The 18,733-nt window shown below is 34.5% G+C and overlaps 1 protein-coding gene across 1 annotated transcript in view; it reads right to left on the bottom strand.

Moving 5' to 3' along the window:
• The window catches only part of LOC104522150 (voltage-dependent calcium channel subunit alpha-2/delta-3-like), a 24,210-nt gene extending 11,302 nt beyond the window's left edge, over positions 1 to 12,908 (bottom strand). The window contains exons 1-3 of the mRNA XM_010164370.1: positions 12,893 to 12,908; positions 11,223 to 11,278; positions 7,760 to 7,871 (exon numbers count right to left, since the gene is read on the bottom strand). The gene's annotated coding sequence lies outside the window, so the exon portion shown is untranslated. The remainder of the gene's footprint in view (positions 1 to 7,759; positions 7,872 to 11,222; positions 11,279 to 12,892) is intronic.
• Between the last annotated feature and the right edge of the window lie 5,825 nt (positions 12,909 to 18,733).

The following is an 18,733-nucleotide window of genomic DNA, read 5'->3' on the forward strand; positions in this document are numbered from 1 at the left end:
GATATGGCTCCACAAAGAGCTATGCAACACAAATTGAACTATAAAAACCAGGGTTGATCAGGAGATTCCCACCAAAAGTGATATATATTCTAGAACTGAAGTGCTCATCAGATGTGCCCACAGGGTGCTTTTCCAGGATGTTGTTAATTTATACAAACTTTAGCAATGATTCAGAAGGCCACATCTGAAAGAATTAAGCATACCTTCTCCATAGCTAGTTCAAACTCTGTAATATTTTAGGTAATATATCAGTGCTCCCTACATGGCACTCAAATCATAAAATATGAGTTGTTTTTCCAAGTTAAAGGCTATCAAATATCTATTAAGCTCTCAAATCTTTTATAAAAAGGAGTGCTAAATGTATAGATGTCTAAGTAATGTTTACATTGTTTTTCATCAGACTATAATATAATATGAATATATTATAAACTGAAATGAATTTCCCAGTGTTAGCAATTCTTCACAAGTGTGCCTGACTAAAAAATTCACTGCAGGGTTTTCCATTTTTTATACATTTTCCTCTTTCAAGCCATCTTTGGTAGGGTACTTAATTTTTTCAGATGTGGCATTCTGAATCATTGCTAAAGGTCTTCTTTGATACATATATTACTACTCAGCTCAATATAATATGGCATTCATGCAACTTTTTAAACCTCCTGTCATTACAAAGCATCCTTTCATTGTATCACCTATTATCATTTGGTTAATATTTATTACGGCTTATTTAAAATGCAAAATTATGTTAACTTTTAAGTAGTGGTAATATTTACATTTTATAGCACTACTGAGCTTAACTATGAGGAGTGAATGGATGGAGATCACCACCCTCCCACAATGAAATTCTACATGTAAACTTCTCAAGCAGGAAGCTCTGGGCTGATTTGGAAGACATAAGTAGGGAAGTGGGGAGCTAAGAAAGAGAGCTCATCTCATCCTACTTGTCAGAAAAAAACCTACAGTGAGACAAATGATGACACTAATAGACAAAATTGCTAGGAAGCTGATCCATGTATCTCCAAGATATTACAATACTTACAGATGGACCACATGTTCAGTACTATAGAGTCTCCTAATGAAAAAGTTCCACACATCTTCAAGATCACTGTACATTTTCTCATCCTTCTCTTCTTTCTATAGAGTCCCCCTCTCATTCAATACATATCCCTCACTATTACAAATGCCCTTTGAAAAAGATTACTATGGTCGGAATTTTTTTTTTATATTAAATATACTTTTTCTCCTTTGATCTATAGTGATTCTTTCATTCTCTAGATTTTTTATGATAATTACAATGCCAAGCAAATTGAGGGAGAATCTGAATAGAGATTTGTATGGTTTTGTCAATTAAATAAACTCCGAGGTTTTGAGTTTTTGGGGAACACTGACATAGATACTAAGAATAATAATAAAAAACCACTATTTTCAAGGTAAGGTTGCATTCTGTGTATAAGCAGATACAATACTGCTGAATTCAACAAGAACACTAAAAAGTTCTGAAACAGAAAAGGAATATTGAAAATCTCTGTCTATTTAACAACAAAGACCCCCCAAGCAAACAAACAAACAAAAAAACCCCTTAAAAACTGTCCAAAGGATTGTTAAACTAATGACTGGCAGGCACAGACCTGCCTGGTAACTTATATATATCTTGCCCTATTATTTCATATACCTATTTTCTTAAATGAAAATAGTAATTTACAGTGTTTCCTGAACTGGTCATTCAAAATATACATTATCAAAGGGTAGAGTTAAATTACCCATACAGTGACTTTAAACTGCACCTGCATGACAAACATTATAATCATTGTTGCCTTTGGAGTGAAGAGGAAGTTACTCAGCATACAATTGGAGATCTGTGGGTAACACACAATATAGGATTTTAAACTAAGCATGAAGACCTTTAATAAACTATTCTAAATTGCATCATGGGATACTTTTTACAAGGAAAGAACAGGGGAAAAAAAATCTTTTGGGATCTTCTAGAGTTCTGAGGTTTTGGCTACTATAAGTTGCTACCCATACTGGTGTTGCCACAAAAAGACTTCTTAGCACTCCTAAGTATTCTGCAAGTCAGGAAGATCTGATTTTAAAAACAGAGGGGCAAGATGACTCTAGACCAAGACTTTGATTCTAGAGACTTCAACCATTAACTACTGAGGTATGCAAAATACTGAGTTTCCCTTGAAGGTACTCCTTAATTTCCATGCACATCTAAACCAGCTCTCAGAGATTAAGACTTGTTCAGGATTGCTAAAATCAGCAGGGAGCACTTTGACTATAGCACACCTGTGACTCAATATGGGCATAAGTCAAAACCATTTAGGTGCATGGTATCATATGTGTACTCGGTATGGTTGCTGAAAAAGCAAGCATGTAAAAACGTAACAGTCTAAACAAAGTATGGTGAAATACAGAGAACATTTGGTTTTCTTCGGGGTCCTATAAAATGAATACAGTAAAATGAATACAACCCAAAATACCTTCTAGAAGACTAACTATCAGTAACTGCCCACACTACTCCAGGAAATTTATAGGGATATTCTGATGTATGTAGATAGAGCTCCAAATGAGAATAAATTGGTCCTCGATGCTTTGCTTGTTTTATGTGGCATGCTGATTTTTTAGAAGTAAACTAACTACATCTTAGAAGGCAAATTATTATTTATTTCATGGGAAGTTGAAATGCATATTTATTTACACATTTTACACAGTCAAGTACAGCAGTTTGGCAAGCTTCTACTGAGAAAGAAATCCAGAAATATTTAGCAAATGGTGGTACATCTCAAGATTAAGTGGTTTTCAAAAACCATTACTATTTTAATGTCTGCAGATTGCACTATTCCTGACACTAATATACTCATGTTCTGAATAATCTGAATTGAATTTGCATTGTTATTTATCTGTTACTGCCAAATAAGCGCATTCAGTGGACAGGTCTGAAATTTGCCATTATAAATCTACATGAAGGGTTCAGTGTCATCCTAAACTATAATTCCACTGCCATTTACCTGTAATTTTTGTTGACAATGAACAGCACTCAATGCACAGTCTATAAGAAAGCAAGAGAAGGCATTTGGTTTATTGATGATTTTCCCTGGTAAATAATTGTCTGCCTACTAACACTCCAATGGGCCAAATATATAATACATGGAACAATATTAATCAAATAAGTAGCTCCTATCAATTTAAAAGGAAATTTACATCTGATATGCAACAAAGTAAAGGGATCACTTACATTCATCTTGCATAATTAACACACACACGTAAGTCTTTCCCAGGGTTAAGATGATTGTAGCTACATACTTCCTTGCTTCCCTAGTGAAAATATGGCTTTGTCATATTTACTTTTCTCTTTATTTTGTGTCTTAAGACTGTGCACAAAGAATCAACTGGGAACAAAACAGTTTCTTTGGGGTTTTGGTATTGACCTTGTGCACCCATGAGTGCCGCAATTAAAAGAGAAAGGGGCTTTGCTCCCTGGGTCACTGGAAGTAAGGCCAGATTTTTGATCTGCATCCAAGTCCAGTATGTCATCACACATGAACAGGAGAGGTTAAAAGGGCAGATTTTTAAGCATTTGATTGTGCAACTGCTTGCCTGATTTGTATACCCATAGTTTCTACAGTTGAACCTGCAAATTTGGCAAGTATGTACTCAAATTGTTCCTTGCAACTGTGAAATTTTAAAGTATATATTTTATGTATGAATAGTCAGACGAGTAAGTTGCTGTGCCTACAGAATATCTATACCCACACTCAGCAGCCTGAGTTAATGCTGAAACTAATGGTATTTTCCTATATGAAAACATCCAAATATTCATGCAAAAATGAGATTTGTAATTTATAGCTTTTTTTTTTTTTTTTTTTTTAATAACTTTTTCTGGTTGCTCTACAAACAGATGAGTAGATATACCAAAAAGATCAGGTAACTTTCTCTGGTCAAATATCATAGCAGCCATCATCCTTTCTAATGTATAACAACAACTTTTTGTTTCTAAAGATGCTTTTCTTAGATATTTTTAGTGCTTTTTAAGTATCAGCAATTAAACTTTGCAATGCTGAGATCACCACAAAGCAAATACTGGTAATGTAACCAGTGAGAATTGCTGAAGAACTTTGGTTGACATGCTTACTTGTATTAAAAATTGGCTAACGCATTGGGGCAATACCTTGTAAAACTGCAAGCAGCATTGAGATGCTTATTTAGCTAAAGACTTCAAATTTAATGTCTAATCAAAAACACATCTCTGAGCAGCACACTGCCTTTAAAACCCATACCAAGTGCACTTGGCATTAGTGTGGTTCTGATGCAACAGAGAGAGTGCCAGTCAACATTGATAGAGAAAAAACATTTCTCTTTAGCAATTAACTATTTCCAACACTGAAGCTGCCATAGAACATTCAACAGTCTATCATCTGAGTTTTTGGGTTTTTTTTTAGTTTTTTGCTACAGAAGGGAATAGCTTACTGGAAAATATGAAAGCATTTCAGATTTTTTAAAAAATCTCAGTTTTTCTTTCTTGTTGACAGTGCTTAGTAAATGTGGGTTGACTTGTTTTTGATTGCTGTTTAAATAACAGATTAATTTAATAATCATTGGGATATTGAATAACAACAAATTATGGGGTGGGACAGCCAAACCCTGACCCTAATGACATTCTTATGTTAATTCTTATTTTCTTTTAGGCTCCTGCTTTCTTAATAAAACCTATATTTTTGAAAATTGTTTTTAAACATTGCAAATTATCCCAAAGTACCATTTATTTTTTGCTAGTAAGAGATAAGTTTACATATAGAGAGTGTATTTAATATGTCTGTGTACATTTCGTGCCTGACTCAAAGTCTACTTAAGTGTATAAGTGCCCTTCCATTGATTAAATAAGTTTTCAAAGATGGCTGAAAAGGTGAGCCAGCTATTTACAATGTAATTAGCAGGCAGTCCTTTCTACTGTGTGATTTATTTGTGAAGGTACTCTGATTTAAATCCAAGCACCCATGATTAAAAAATATGATTGAAAACATTTATAAGAATAATGCTTAATTTTCATAACTACAGTAAGTAACTATTCTCCTCAGTAACTGTGGAGTGCGGAATATTTCTATAAGATCAGGAACAGCACACCCAGGATGGGATAAGAATGAGCCCCTGACACACACTATGCGACCTTATTGACTATGACTGACTTTTTTAGCAATAACACAGTATTTGTACTCCAAAATGTCTTATCTAAGTAACGTTATATGGTTTCAATTAACATCAGTCATCATTTTTAGTTCTATGAAGAGACTGTTTTTAGTCTTCTTTTTTTCAGATAAGGGCTCTACAGTAATGCCTGACACTGTAGGAACAAAAGGCAGTGACTTGAATGAGTAACTCGTAACACAAACTTTCTTGCAGCAGAGTACTTGCACAACTTTTGCTTGCAAACGTGTTCACAATATACTGACTTTTCTAGTGTCTTTCAAAATAGGTTGGCAATATTAGAGTGGGTGTATATTCAGATAAACATTTACAAATATCTTTTTCTATTTGTAATCAAGATTTGCAAGTATATATCGCAGATGAATCTACAACACAATTCAAGGAGGACACAGAAAATAATCCCACTGACTCAAAGGGATCTGAATCGAGAGCCCAGTATGCAATAGATGCCATGCAGATTAACCACTGAACACAGTGTCAGTTGGAGACTCACTGCATCTAAGGTTGAACCCTAATTTTGACTGATTGAGCCCATCATTCTTAAATTACAAGTATTAAGCAATACACTTGCTTGTAAAAATATTTATTGGTACTGAGGCCATGAAACAGAAAACTGGGTCAGAAGATGTAGGTCTACAAAGGACTTTGGGTCAAATTCCTTAGCTGTTTTGCGGGAAAGTGTCCTGGGTTATAACAAAAATATCTGTAATCCAATGCAGTCTGCAATCTTAGATGCAATTTGTAGATTGTTAATGACAGTGGGTAAATGGTATAACGAAGAACTTTCCCATGAGAATCTAATAGTTCTTCTGGATTATTTCTTTAGGTTTTGCCATTGCTTGTGGAGAAAAATAATGGGTGCCTTGAGATCAGTTTGTAACTTACAGGGTTTTCTTTTATTTTTTTGTTCCACTGTGGAACACAAAATGTTTTTCTATGAAAAAGATCTTAGCGCATTATTTTTGAAATACTATAATTTTCACTAAACTCAGTTTCCAACTTAGTGCTGTCCAAGTGTGGCAGAATTGTGTTATTTTTGAAAGTTATTTCCTTTGACCTGAAGTTACCTAAGACGACAGACTGAAATCTGCATTCCTTTGAGAAAAGCTGGTCCTGTTAAATTAATCGTTTTTTCATGAAATCATGTTGGTTTGCAATATTTAAACATAAGAGATGTACGATAACTTGTTCCACAAATTCTCAGTAATCTTCTGCTAAATGATCACAAAATAAGGCTGCTTGAATTCTACAATGCTGGCATGAAGCACTCATAGCAGTGTAACATACATTGTATTTGATATGTCAAGTGGAAAAGTCATGGCTTGATTTTGTTGAGTTTGTACTTTTCAGGCAGTGGGACTTACTGTTACACTTTAAGGGTTCCCTAGGATCAATTTACAAAGCACTTTCACACTTCTGTCCCACAAAGCCATATAAAACCAATTATTCATATTAGACATTAATAATTTCCTTATAACTAAAAGTGGGTCAGCAGTAAATTAAAAGGGAATATTAGCACTTAAAATATATCTCCAGTGTACTTACTCCTATTTCCTGTTTCAAAACAATGAAGATATTGAGAAAATTTAGGAGCAAGTCTAGAAGCATACCTACTGACTTCAAAAAGAAGACATTTTCAACTTTATTTGCTAATTGCATATTGATTTAGCCTGGAAAGGGAGAGTTGTAACAATTTTTGTTTGACTTATAAATTCTTCTTGATGTTTATATTGATAGACAAATTATTGCTGTAAATACCAATCACCTTTGCGATTATTACCTCAGCATAAAGGAAATCCAATTAAGAGACTTACTGAAGTACAGAAATTTGCATAAACAATACCTACACAATTCTTCAATTACAACGTACCATAACTACACTGCACACAGGCACTAAATGCAGAAAGAAAGACATTTTCAGTATGAAGGAGGAAAGCTGGACTGAACTCTTTCTCTTTTAACCCTACGAGGGACAACTTTACAGTAGCAACTGTAGAACTGACAAGGTTGCAGCACTGGCATGTGAGATTTGTTACTATTAACTCAGCTTCCCAGCACTGACAGTTTGGAAGATAGATTTAATCCTCTCTCACACTTTCACCATAACAATTCTAAGAAGGAAACACTGTTTGGCATTCAAGTAAAGCAACCAGATCTCACTGTACCACAAGGGAACTTCTAACCTATCCAGTGGGGTTTCACTCCCATATAGGAGAGCTAACAGCACTAACCTTTTTGTTTCTAAATCTTTACAGAATATGTCCTTAAAATGCTGCCTGTGTACAGAAAAAGTCTTAAAACATTCACTCTTATTTTAAATTAGCATAAGCCTCTACTGGTTTTACATTTTGTGGTAGAAAATAATAGGCACTGCTTTAATTTAAGAGTATCTAACTTTTAAATGACCCCTGTTACAAGAGAAATGACACCCTGACAGAGGTCACTATGTAAGATAAAACATAACAGACTTGTACGTTCTTCAACATAACCTTGAATAATTCAGTTTTACTGCTTTGTCACAAACAGTTGCATAAAAAAAAAATTTGAAAGGGCTTACTTGAAACAGTCATCGCAAGCAATATTCCCCGTGGTCTCCTTTATAGTGCGTTCAGAAACAAAAGCTGGATATTCAGTATCACAGGGCTCTAGAGTTTGTTTCAACCTCTGCGCTATAGGCACAGGAAAAAATATCTTGATGTTAACATGGGAAGAACAGCACACAAAATTCTGAACAACATGAAATGCTGTATTACAGAGCTCACAGAGAACAGAAATGTTACTCAGCTTCTGCCACCCTGTGAGATTTCCTAGGCAGTGCATAACACTATTTTTTCAATTAAAAAAAAATAAAAATCCATGGAATGTAATTTTGTAAGACACAACAGTAAAGGTAGTTATTCATGGTTTAGCCTCTGCCAATCTACTTTACATTTATGCACAAGCTTTTATTATTTCTCTGTAGATTCAAGATAGACTTACTGTCATTCTTATTTCAGTGATGCTATGCGTCACTAACTATTATGTATGGGGCTTTACATTTATTTGGTACCTAAATTGAGGTACATTTTACTGAAGCCAAAACACATTTATGGATTACAGCTCAGGAATCTTTGCAGTTTCATCAGTTAGAATAACTCTGTGGGTGGGGGGTGGAAGTGTTGCTTTGCCCAGAACCAATGCATGTTACGTGCCTCCCAAAATAGTAATAATTAAGACTCTGTAACACTTTTAATCTGAAGCCCTTACAGTGCAAGGAAAAAAATGTCACTATTTACACCTTAAAGACTAGGAAACTGAGGTACCAGGAAGCAGAGAGACTGGTTCAAGGTCAAACTACAGGACAACAGCAAAGCTGGGAACTGAAGGCAGCTCTTCTGACTCACAATGATCTATCTGTTGGACAATGTCTCTCTCTCATTCCCTTTCCTTTTCCTTCCCAACCCTTCATTCTTCCTTAACACAGAGATACACTTGCACATCAGCACAAATGTTAAGCCTATCTTAAACTAATTGCTAAGTGAGAAAACAAGACAAGGTATGACAAAAATAGATTACACTAAACAGGCTCTGGACTCAACAGATCTTCCATTCAGGATAATCTGTTTCAGAGCCTGCAGTGTATCTAGTGCGCCGTGCCAGGGGAGTGACCAAAACGGCATTTGCAATTATGCACTAAGACAGGCATAAAATGTGATGCTCTATAAATGTCACAATTTGAGCAGGAAGCAATTTCCCCATTAGAGGAATTGATTTTATTTTTTTCTGAGCTTTGTTAAGCATCGTTAAGTAAAAAATTGTCAAGCTCATTAGTTTTAATTTCGTGAAGTACAGTCACTATTACAACTCTTAGTGGTAATGTAGCATCTCCAGAAGAACATATCTAAGCGCATGCTTTTCTTTCCTTCTGACTTCTCTCATCAAAGTACTCTTGCTTTTGCTTTACTAACACATGTCGATTTCCAAACAACTATCACTTGCTACCTAACCAAATTTGAACATAAACATGATAACATTCCAATGAGCATGATGAAGAGGCATTTTCAATATTCTTAATCATCAAAGAAATGGAGCAAGTAAATTGTGTGGTTAAAACTTCACTTTCAACTAAAACATGAATGAAAATCCCTCAATCGCGCTTGCCTGTCAATGTATTGTAATGATGTTTTTGTCTTTAAGAAAAGAAAGGTTGAAGTTATTAATGCCTGCCTTCTGTAGTTCGTACATGCTTAAAATATAAAACTGGACATTCATTTTCATGAGATATGGAGGGATGCTGTCTCTAAAGGATATTTTCCCTAACATATAACACAAGTGTCATTGGATGCTTCATGTCAGGATATATTAAGGCATATTTGTACAGTACACTTGAAAAAACATCCAAAAAGTTTACCTGTTCCCTATACTGGGTGTTTTGCACTGTTCTGCAAACACCAAGGAATAAGACTGGCATACCTGCCATTCCTCTTCAGATATAAGGAACAGTTTTGCATTTTCTGGGTCTACCACAGCAAACCTGACTTTCCTTCACAGCCATCAGTGTAAGACATTTTTCATCATGGTTAGGGAAATCACTGGGAAACTAGTCTTATTTTTCAGAAGACCTGTCTAGGCACTTCTGATTACAAAGCAGCCCTAAAAGCAAATAACGTGGCTGGTTCTCATAAAGCTCTATTTGTGTATGTGCATCCAATCTACACCGGGCTCATTGTTCACCTAATAGAAGAATTGGCTTCAGTTTTGCAATGCAGTATATAGTTTACACTAGAACGGAAAAGGCTACACTAAGTTCATGCACTTAAATTTCAAGAAGGCTCTTAGCAAATCTTCACCTCCAAAAGACACCCATCTTGGCCTCCCACTTCTCCCTACACAGCATTTGCAACATGTTAGGCAGCAGCCTGACATGTCCTTTGTCATTTATTGCCATACTTTCTGGTTGCTCCAGGATAGATCTTTCTACTAAAAGAGCTCCAGCATCTTGTTACTACAGGGGATACTGGAATATTCCAGGGCATCAGTATGTTCCATTTTCCCAATACTTTAACTTCAGACAGGATATTATTTTGGCATAAAGACAGCCTAGTATCCAGGCAATACTAATACAAACTGAAGCCTAAAGTAGCAATTTTACCCCCTGCTTTCCTAAGGAATATGCAAATCTGCAAATATAAGGCTGAAGAATGCAGCTTAAAGCATTATACTAGCAAATGGCATGCAGCATAATTTGCCTATGAAATAGCCAATTGAAGAGCACTGCTCTTGTAAATTAGCCCTTTACTTTTGAGCAACACTTCTGAAAAGCCATAAAAAGTCGGCTAGAATAGAAGAGACAGTTGATATTGAAAACTTCCAATTCTTATGTTAAAATTTAATTATTATTTCAAATGAAGTCTCCACATTAAAAAAAAAGGAGTAAATTCAATTTTAATTCATCTAGATTTTATTACTTTAAAATGTTTATTTTGAAAGGAATGATAAAACAAAATACTGTTTTAAACAGTCTTGTGCAAAAACAAAAGTATAAAATTTATTAACTTAAGCCTTAAAAAATATTTTCATATGAAATTGCATTGAGATTATAATGTTCCTGTGGTCTTTTGTTGAAATGGCATTTACTAGCACAATAACCCCCTACATATTACAGCAGCTCTAGAAAAAGCATAGTATAAACAGAAAAAGGCTAGTGTAATTGCTTTATTCAAAATCATTGTTTTGGAATGAAGGGAAACATTTTAAAACAAAATATTTAATCATTATCTACTATTTTAACTTTTTCATTATAGCAGTGTACTGTATTTCTAGAGTATACACAAGCATTTTGTGGTTATTCATAGAAGATCTGAATTATCTTCTGTTTTGGGAAACATTAACAGAGAAAAGGATGCTGACATGGGAGACAAACTATTGGTATCATACATCTATTACTTAATCTAAAACATTTTACACACATGTGAGTTTCAAAACTCCAATTTAATGCAGCCATTTTTGTCATTATGGCCAGATAAAAAAATTACACTTACCTTTTGCTGTTAGATCAGAGTGCCACCAACTGCATAGATTAAATTCCACAAGGAACCTAAAGAAACCATTAGAGTTTTCATATTATCCCACAGAATGTTTCCATAACACTAAACTGGCAGTAGTTCGATACATTAATCCTATTTTAAATAAAAGCTAACACAGAACTGAATTTCATGTTACCAGTATAACTCTGGGATTATCAACTACTGCTGTTCTCGTATTTTCACTGGGTTGTATTTTACCACTGAGAATTTAGTCTGAAATTAATCCCCTCAACAAGTAATAGACTTACCCACTATTAATTTATATTCTTGATCTTATTTGAAATGTCCATTAAAATTCTCAATGCATGGCAGCATACATTTTTACTGTTGATCATTATTGAACATTATTTCTTCATTATGCAGGGTATGTTAACTCTCTAGTAAAATGCCACAGAATTCACAGAATACAGAACTGTCCTGGCTACAGTACAAGAGTACACATAAGATACTTTCTTATATTAATTCTGGAACTAAAATAATAAAACTAATTTATTTCTAGAAGCAGAAAAGATTGATAAACCATTGTATAATCAACTCAGACTAGATGCGTGGAGAATGCATTTTCCCACTAAAATGTACTGTAATTTACTTCGAAGAATGGACTGAAATGTGTCGGTCTATCAGTTATTGTAATGGTTAAGAATATGAAGTCAGCATCTAGTTAATCACATGGACATGAAACTACAATACTTATAAACACAGAAAGCTTCTGGAATTTTTTGAAGCTGTTATATCCAGCAATAAAGTCTCATTTTAACATGATTTCTTTCCCGGATACTTACTTGGTAAGCTATGTTTAAGATCAACCTCTGCCAACTGGCAATAACCATTCAGTTAATTCTCCTTAACTCTTATTCCAAACTTTGATTAAAGCTCATATAATTTACAATTAAAACAAATTGAGTGCAAGGAAAAACTAGTTCTATTTCAATAAAGATAGAATTCACTTAAATCTGCAACTCTGCTCTCTGGTAAAAACAATAAGAAAACATATAGGTTAATAAGACAAGATACATTTTAAAGCTTCCTCTTCTTCATGTGATATTTCTCAGTGATTTCTTAGGCAATCTCCGTTAAAGGTAATGCTCATTATATATTAACTTGAAATGTTAGAAGAATTAAGCCAGGTAAAAAAATTCAGAAACATCCAGAGGACACATTTTCTGCCATATACCATAAAAGGTCCTTCTTACAGAAATTCATGATGTGAGAAACAATACAGCAACTCACTATAACAGTATATCGACAACAGCCCACCCAAGCAGCATTACAAACAGCCAGACATTTATGTAAAATTTCACAGTAACCACAATAATAAATTTAGTTTGTATATTGCGATCTGCTAGACTTACTAAGCAAAGACATACGGATATAAGTGAAGACTATGAATGATGTGAAGAGTGCAGCTGTGCATTCATATAGCCAAAATTTTCTCAGATTTTAACAATGCAAAATCGGAAAGCAAAAAATTAACAAATATTACTATATTTAAAAATCATATAATAGGAGCAGCACTATGTATGTAAAAGGCAAAAAGTACAAATATTAAGTATTCAGAAGTACAAATATTCATTAATTCATTACTTCATACAAACATTCATTAAGTTTGGATAAAATCTACTTACAAGACAAGCTCAGTCATAATCCATTTTACAGCAGCAAAGAAGGCATTATAAGGCTGAAGAGAAGCAACTCATTTAATAAAAAGGCAGTGTTTATACCTTAACTGAATTCTTAATGTAAAGATAATGTTATGGATATTCAAATGCATGGGTAGCATGAGAAAAAAGAAGAATAACTTTTTCTTATGAAGATATGAATATTATTATATTGAATATGAAAATATATAGTAATGAAATTTCCTTTTAATGTGGTTGGTCATGTACACAGATTATCAGTTGGAAAAGGAAAGTTTTGCACATGATTCTTAAATGTTTAACCTCTAGGGGTTCCTATTTCCCAGGCTATTGCTGGAGGAACAGCTCTGGTAGATACTATAAGCTTTTCTTAGTCTGCATTTCACAGATTTGCCTCTCTATAATGTCGATCTCTATTCGTTACCTCAGTCTAATTAGGCTAGGAAACGCTTCTGAAGTTTGAATTTACCTAAATGAAGTTATCTGTATCATATTGAAGGCATAGTTTTAAGCACTTTAAATAGATTTTTAGATTCTTCTCTCCTCCCTCTATTTTTCTGGATCATAACAAATACAGCACATACTTTGAATATCCTGTGTTTACAGTACTTCTACTACATTTTGAATATTTTATTTTTTTAAAGAATATCAATAGGATTATTATTTTATGAAAGAATCTCAGGCAGAAAAGTCGGTTTCCAGAAATTTGGAAAGGAATCTGTCCTTGTCTCACTCATTTGTGTTAGGGTCTCCTAGTTGCATAAAGTTTTGCAGACTTTTTAGAATCCATATCGACAAAGTATTTTTGCAGATGTAAGACATCATATTGACTTTAAGAGAATTACTCAGATATCTAAAATCATGCTTAATTACCCTGAATCAGCACCTTACTGAAGCAGTGCCATTTTGCACAGCAATAACTGGCAGTTTAAAGTTTTCAGAGGCCACAAAGAGTATTTTTGCACAGGGCTGATAACTCACAGAGTCAATGAACTAGTGTCAGTCAGTGAGGTGAAAGGCTGAAATAGCAAGCCAGCACAATGCATAATTGTTTTTAATGTAAGTTCTCTTTACACTTTTTCTGTAATCATGGTTATTAGAAGTGACTGAATCAACAGGAAAATAATAAAATAACCAAAGCTCTGCCCATCTTTCATGTTGAACATCACAAAAACTCACTTGAGGTTTAAAGAAGAGTTTGGCTATTTTTTTTTAAATAAAGAACGTGCTCACCATGTCTCAGTGTATCCCACAACAGTTGCAGAGTTTTTTTCTCCATAAACACAGCTGATCAAAAATTGGAATAGTGAAAATCTCTTGCATTAAAGCCCACTTGTAAAAGATAAATACTTCAGCTCTACGTGCTGGGTGCTTATGCAAACTGAGCTGAAGCCCCAAGCCTTGGGAGGGAAGGTTGTTGCTAAGAGTTGTAATGCATTTTTAAATTTTTCATGCAAATGTAATTCACAGCATCCCATTTATTTCACTGATAATTTAAGTCTCATTGCACAGTCTGGTACTTATTATTATGCCAAGATAGTCTTTTTTCAGGTTCAGGCTTTAGCAGATAACAGACTGATAAGTGCAGTAAACCCAAATTTGCAGGTATTTGAAAAACATAGTCATGTAAATGAAAACATCCCTAAATGCATATGATTATCAAACACTTGGAAGTTGCCAGAACTTTGATATTTACTCAACAGTTTAACTATGTGTATGCTTATTTTTCCTAACTAAGTCCCTGCACATTTAAAAATACTATCGGATATATTTTCCAGACTGGTAAAATTGCTAGGCTGTTTTGCTGCTGTCTTTACATAATAACTTTACATGTTAATACTGTCATATATTTGTTAAAACGGTTCCTTTTTAATATATATAAAAACAATATCTAACACTTTATCAGTTCTGATAGATTATTGTAGTAATTAGTAAAACATATACATGATTATAAAATACTCCTTGGGTTATTACCTAGGTATATGATTTAGCAACAAGGAAGTGTTGCCCTTGCAAGACCCAGTTTGGCTCTAATCAGGCCTTGAAGAAGGAGAGGGTTTTTCTTCAGATCTGTTTGCACAACAAGAGTCTAAATGCATTGAAATTTTACTTTAAATGACTCCTTCTTTAAATACGAAGGGAAAAAAAACATGATAAAATCACTGACTTCCATGCCTTGCCAATGAACCAATCCTTTCATATAGAAAAACCGCAAACAACTATATTTTTAATTTTAATTACATTTCTGCATGTGTGTTATTTATTTATATGCAGAAAAGTCTCCCACACAAAGCACTACCTATTTTCAAATTTACAAAGTCCTGAGATGAATTCATATGGTGCAAAGAACATTCTGACAGAACCTCAGAAATGGTGGCCCCACAAAATAATTGTGTAAGTATTTGAACTTTAGAATGCTTAAAACTTTGCATTTGTTTATAATGAACCATTCCTTGTAAGCACTAGGATAAACACAAGAGCTGTAAGCATTTCAAATCAAAAGAATGGGCTTACAATGGCCATGAGATATTTGCAACAATTTTATTCGATGATTGCATGGAAAGGTGCTCAGAAAATTTACTATACTTACGTCCAGTAAGCTATGGGCACTGTCGCTACTCTCTTTGTTTGTTCTACACATGGCCTGGTAGTCATAAAGTGTAATTCTACAGAGAAGAACAGAAAACTGCTTGACTAAAAGAAGAGAACGCAGTTGAATAAAAATGATGATATGGAACAGCCTGCCCACAAAGTAGACAGGAAAATAAAAATAGTAACAGCAGCAGGGGAAAAAGGGAAAGGGATCATTAAAATACAGCTTACACGAAGGAGAATAAAGGTAAGAAACACTGTGAAAACTTTGTAAGGATTTTATCAGACTACAAAACAAAGCAAAAGCATAAATGGGGGAAACCAGGGAAGATACACATACAGTGTAACACACAATGATATAAACAATGCAAGGAGGAGGAGAATACACACTCAACGTGATGCTTAAACAATTGGTTCTGGACTGAGATCAGCACATTTAGCCCCAGAAAGTGAAAGAACCTATGCATTTGAGGAGCTTCTCACAAGACACTGCTCTTGAACTCCAGTAAAAGCAAAAAGACAATTCTACAGTTAACAATGCACAACTAATTTGTAAAAAAAATGTGTTGCTCCCAAAGAAGAGAGTGGTAAAATTTCAGTGTATTTACAGTACAGATAATTGAAGCAGGATGGGTTTACTTTTGCTTCTTTTCATGAGGGAAAAATATTCCATGTCAAGTACCTGCTGTAATCAACACATGCTAGAAACCTCCTCAGATGCATAGTAAACAGGGAAATTTATTTCTACTTGTAATTTTACTCATCATTGATACACTTCAGAGATCTAAATGTAAAATCCAGAACTCAGAGACAGTATATGGAATTGTGATTATTTCTCTAAATCTGTCTGTCTATAGATCAATTAATTAACTATATCCATCCACATAAGAAGCATTTAACATCTATAGCAGGTATAAAGAATCTTTAGCTGATGTTACAAGTGTAAATATATAAAAGTTACTAGTATTATTTGTACATATCTGTTTGACTTTTGCATCATCAGAGGGACAAAGGAACACAATTGGACGTGAATGGTTTACAGGGGTATGAGAAGGGACTTCAATGTTTTGCAATGTGTGCCTTGCTTCTAAGTGAAAATGAAAGGAGAGCACACACATTTGGCTGCCGGAAGGATGTCCCAGAAGCTGCCAAAAACAGGTCATGAAATGCATTCAGCATCACCATGAGGCATTCTGAACTCCATGCCATGAAACATTGCAACCTGTACCAATAAAATGTCGTAATCCATTGCAGTAGAAACTGTATATAATTTCTCTGGTCTAATTTTGTGACAGCAACCATCACTGAAAGGTTATTTATTATGCCTATATTTTCTTTTTGACTTACAGGCAGAATATCTAATATTGGATCTCGCAGCTTCAACTAAACATTTCATACATGGTCATACTGCTTACATTAGTAATTTTATCTTATATTCAGAATAGAAATGGCTAGGAAGCCACTGTTTTGTGGACTGGCAGAGAGAGGCACATGGTAGACAAACGCATAACTAGAGACCTAAACATGGGTGTAAGTTGAACACTGACCATATTTGGCAGAATCACGCCCACAGCCAGATCCGCGCACACAGATCTGCCAAGACAAACAGAGCAGTACATGGTGTAAGCTGTGCTGCCTGTGTGGCATGCAGTAATACACCACTTTCCCTAGCTTTTTTCTTTGCAATATCTTTTCCCCCCTTTAACCATGGTCAGAATCCAGCCCCTGTACAGTAACATCTACAGCTCAGCCTTTCCAGTCGTGGTTGGCTTGACTATTTTATTCCTCTAGATCCAAGGACTGTGTTGTATGTCCACTTGGACCCACTAGTGATGGTAGCAAATGATAAGTGCAGACAAGGGCAGCTTACAGATGTAAATCTGCTCTCTGCAGAGTAGTCAAGGAATTCTATATGGATGAAATGGTCTCATCCTGCTTCATTCAATACCTAGTGTTACAAGTAGAATAACATTCAGTTTTGTCTTTATTCTTTGTAAATGGTTTTTCAATATAAAAAGTTTGTTATGTGTTTGAAAGTGCAATCAGTTTCTCAACTTTTAATTTCATACACCAGAACTGCTTGGCCAATCTGTGGAATTAATTATTCTGCTAAGTGTCAATCAAATACTATGATAGTGTGTCATGTGCAACATCTGTTATAATTTGAACTTCAATTTAAATATTGGAAAAAGCCTTTCCCCCTCAATACTTTTACTTGTTCTACACTTCTTATGCAGCATAATTATTACATTGTAATAGATGTAATAGTTTCTTTAGACGCTCAAAGATAAAGTCATTAAAGGACTGAAATATGTATTCACACAAATAATCAAAAATATAATGAATATTGCACCCTGACGTGCTAGATTATATTTTTTGTAGGTTGAAATGTATGTAATTAAAAAAAATAATCTTAATTTAATACATAAAGAAACACTAAATTTCAGAGTGATGGCAGAGGGGAAGAATTGTAATAAACAACCTTAAAATTATTGTGGAACACTGCAAAAATGTTGTTTGGAAATGCTTGAATATTGTCTGTGGATGATATTATAATGAGTTGAGTTTTAGTAAATATATTTGAAGGTGTTTCCAGTGTGAAGATTGTGGTTCAGGAACAAACTAGAAAACAGACAGTGTATCCAGGCTAAAAAAAGGAGCAAACCCTTAGAAAGGTACATGGCAGACATAGATTTCTTAACATAAGCCTGGAATGAGTTGTTTTTTGAACAATGTATTCCCATCTCAGTAAATTTTGAAGTGGGCAGGTTGAACAACTATCTGAAAGTTTCTAAAGATGATTCAAACAACTGTAACACAGGATGTGCAAAATATACCAGCGAAAGCATTATTGACAAACGATCTTAAAAGACCTGATTCTTCCATACTAAAAAAGAAATAGGAATTTTGCAATATGCTTCAAAGATCAGTAGATGAAGCCCATAACCACATGGAAATCAGAACGCTGCAACGCATTGAATCAACTCAGGACTCTCTGTCAGTATGAATGGTATTAAAGCTCAGTACAAGTGGGTTCCAAAGCATTCACAAATTCAAATCCAGTTTTGTTTTGTTTCTATTCTTGTAAATGTAATAGAAGGTAAAAGCCTTCCAGATCTATTCCTTATAAAGGCTACAATAGTATTTGTAGTCAAAACAGTGGCCTAAGACACTGTGGTGCTTCTGTGTTCAGGTGTCATTTTCAGGGTGTTATTTTATTTCTAATGCCTTTCTGAG

The sequence above is a fragment of the Antrostomus carolinensis genome, unplaced genomic scaffold (genome assembly GCF_000700745.2).
Source record: "Antrostomus carolinensis isolate BGI_N321 unplaced genomic scaffold, ASM70074v2 scaffold1943, whole genome shotgun sequence".
In the NCBI taxonomy this organism is placed as follows: Eukaryota; Metazoa; Chordata; class Aves; order Caprimulgiformes; family Caprimulgidae; genus Antrostomus; species Antrostomus carolinensis.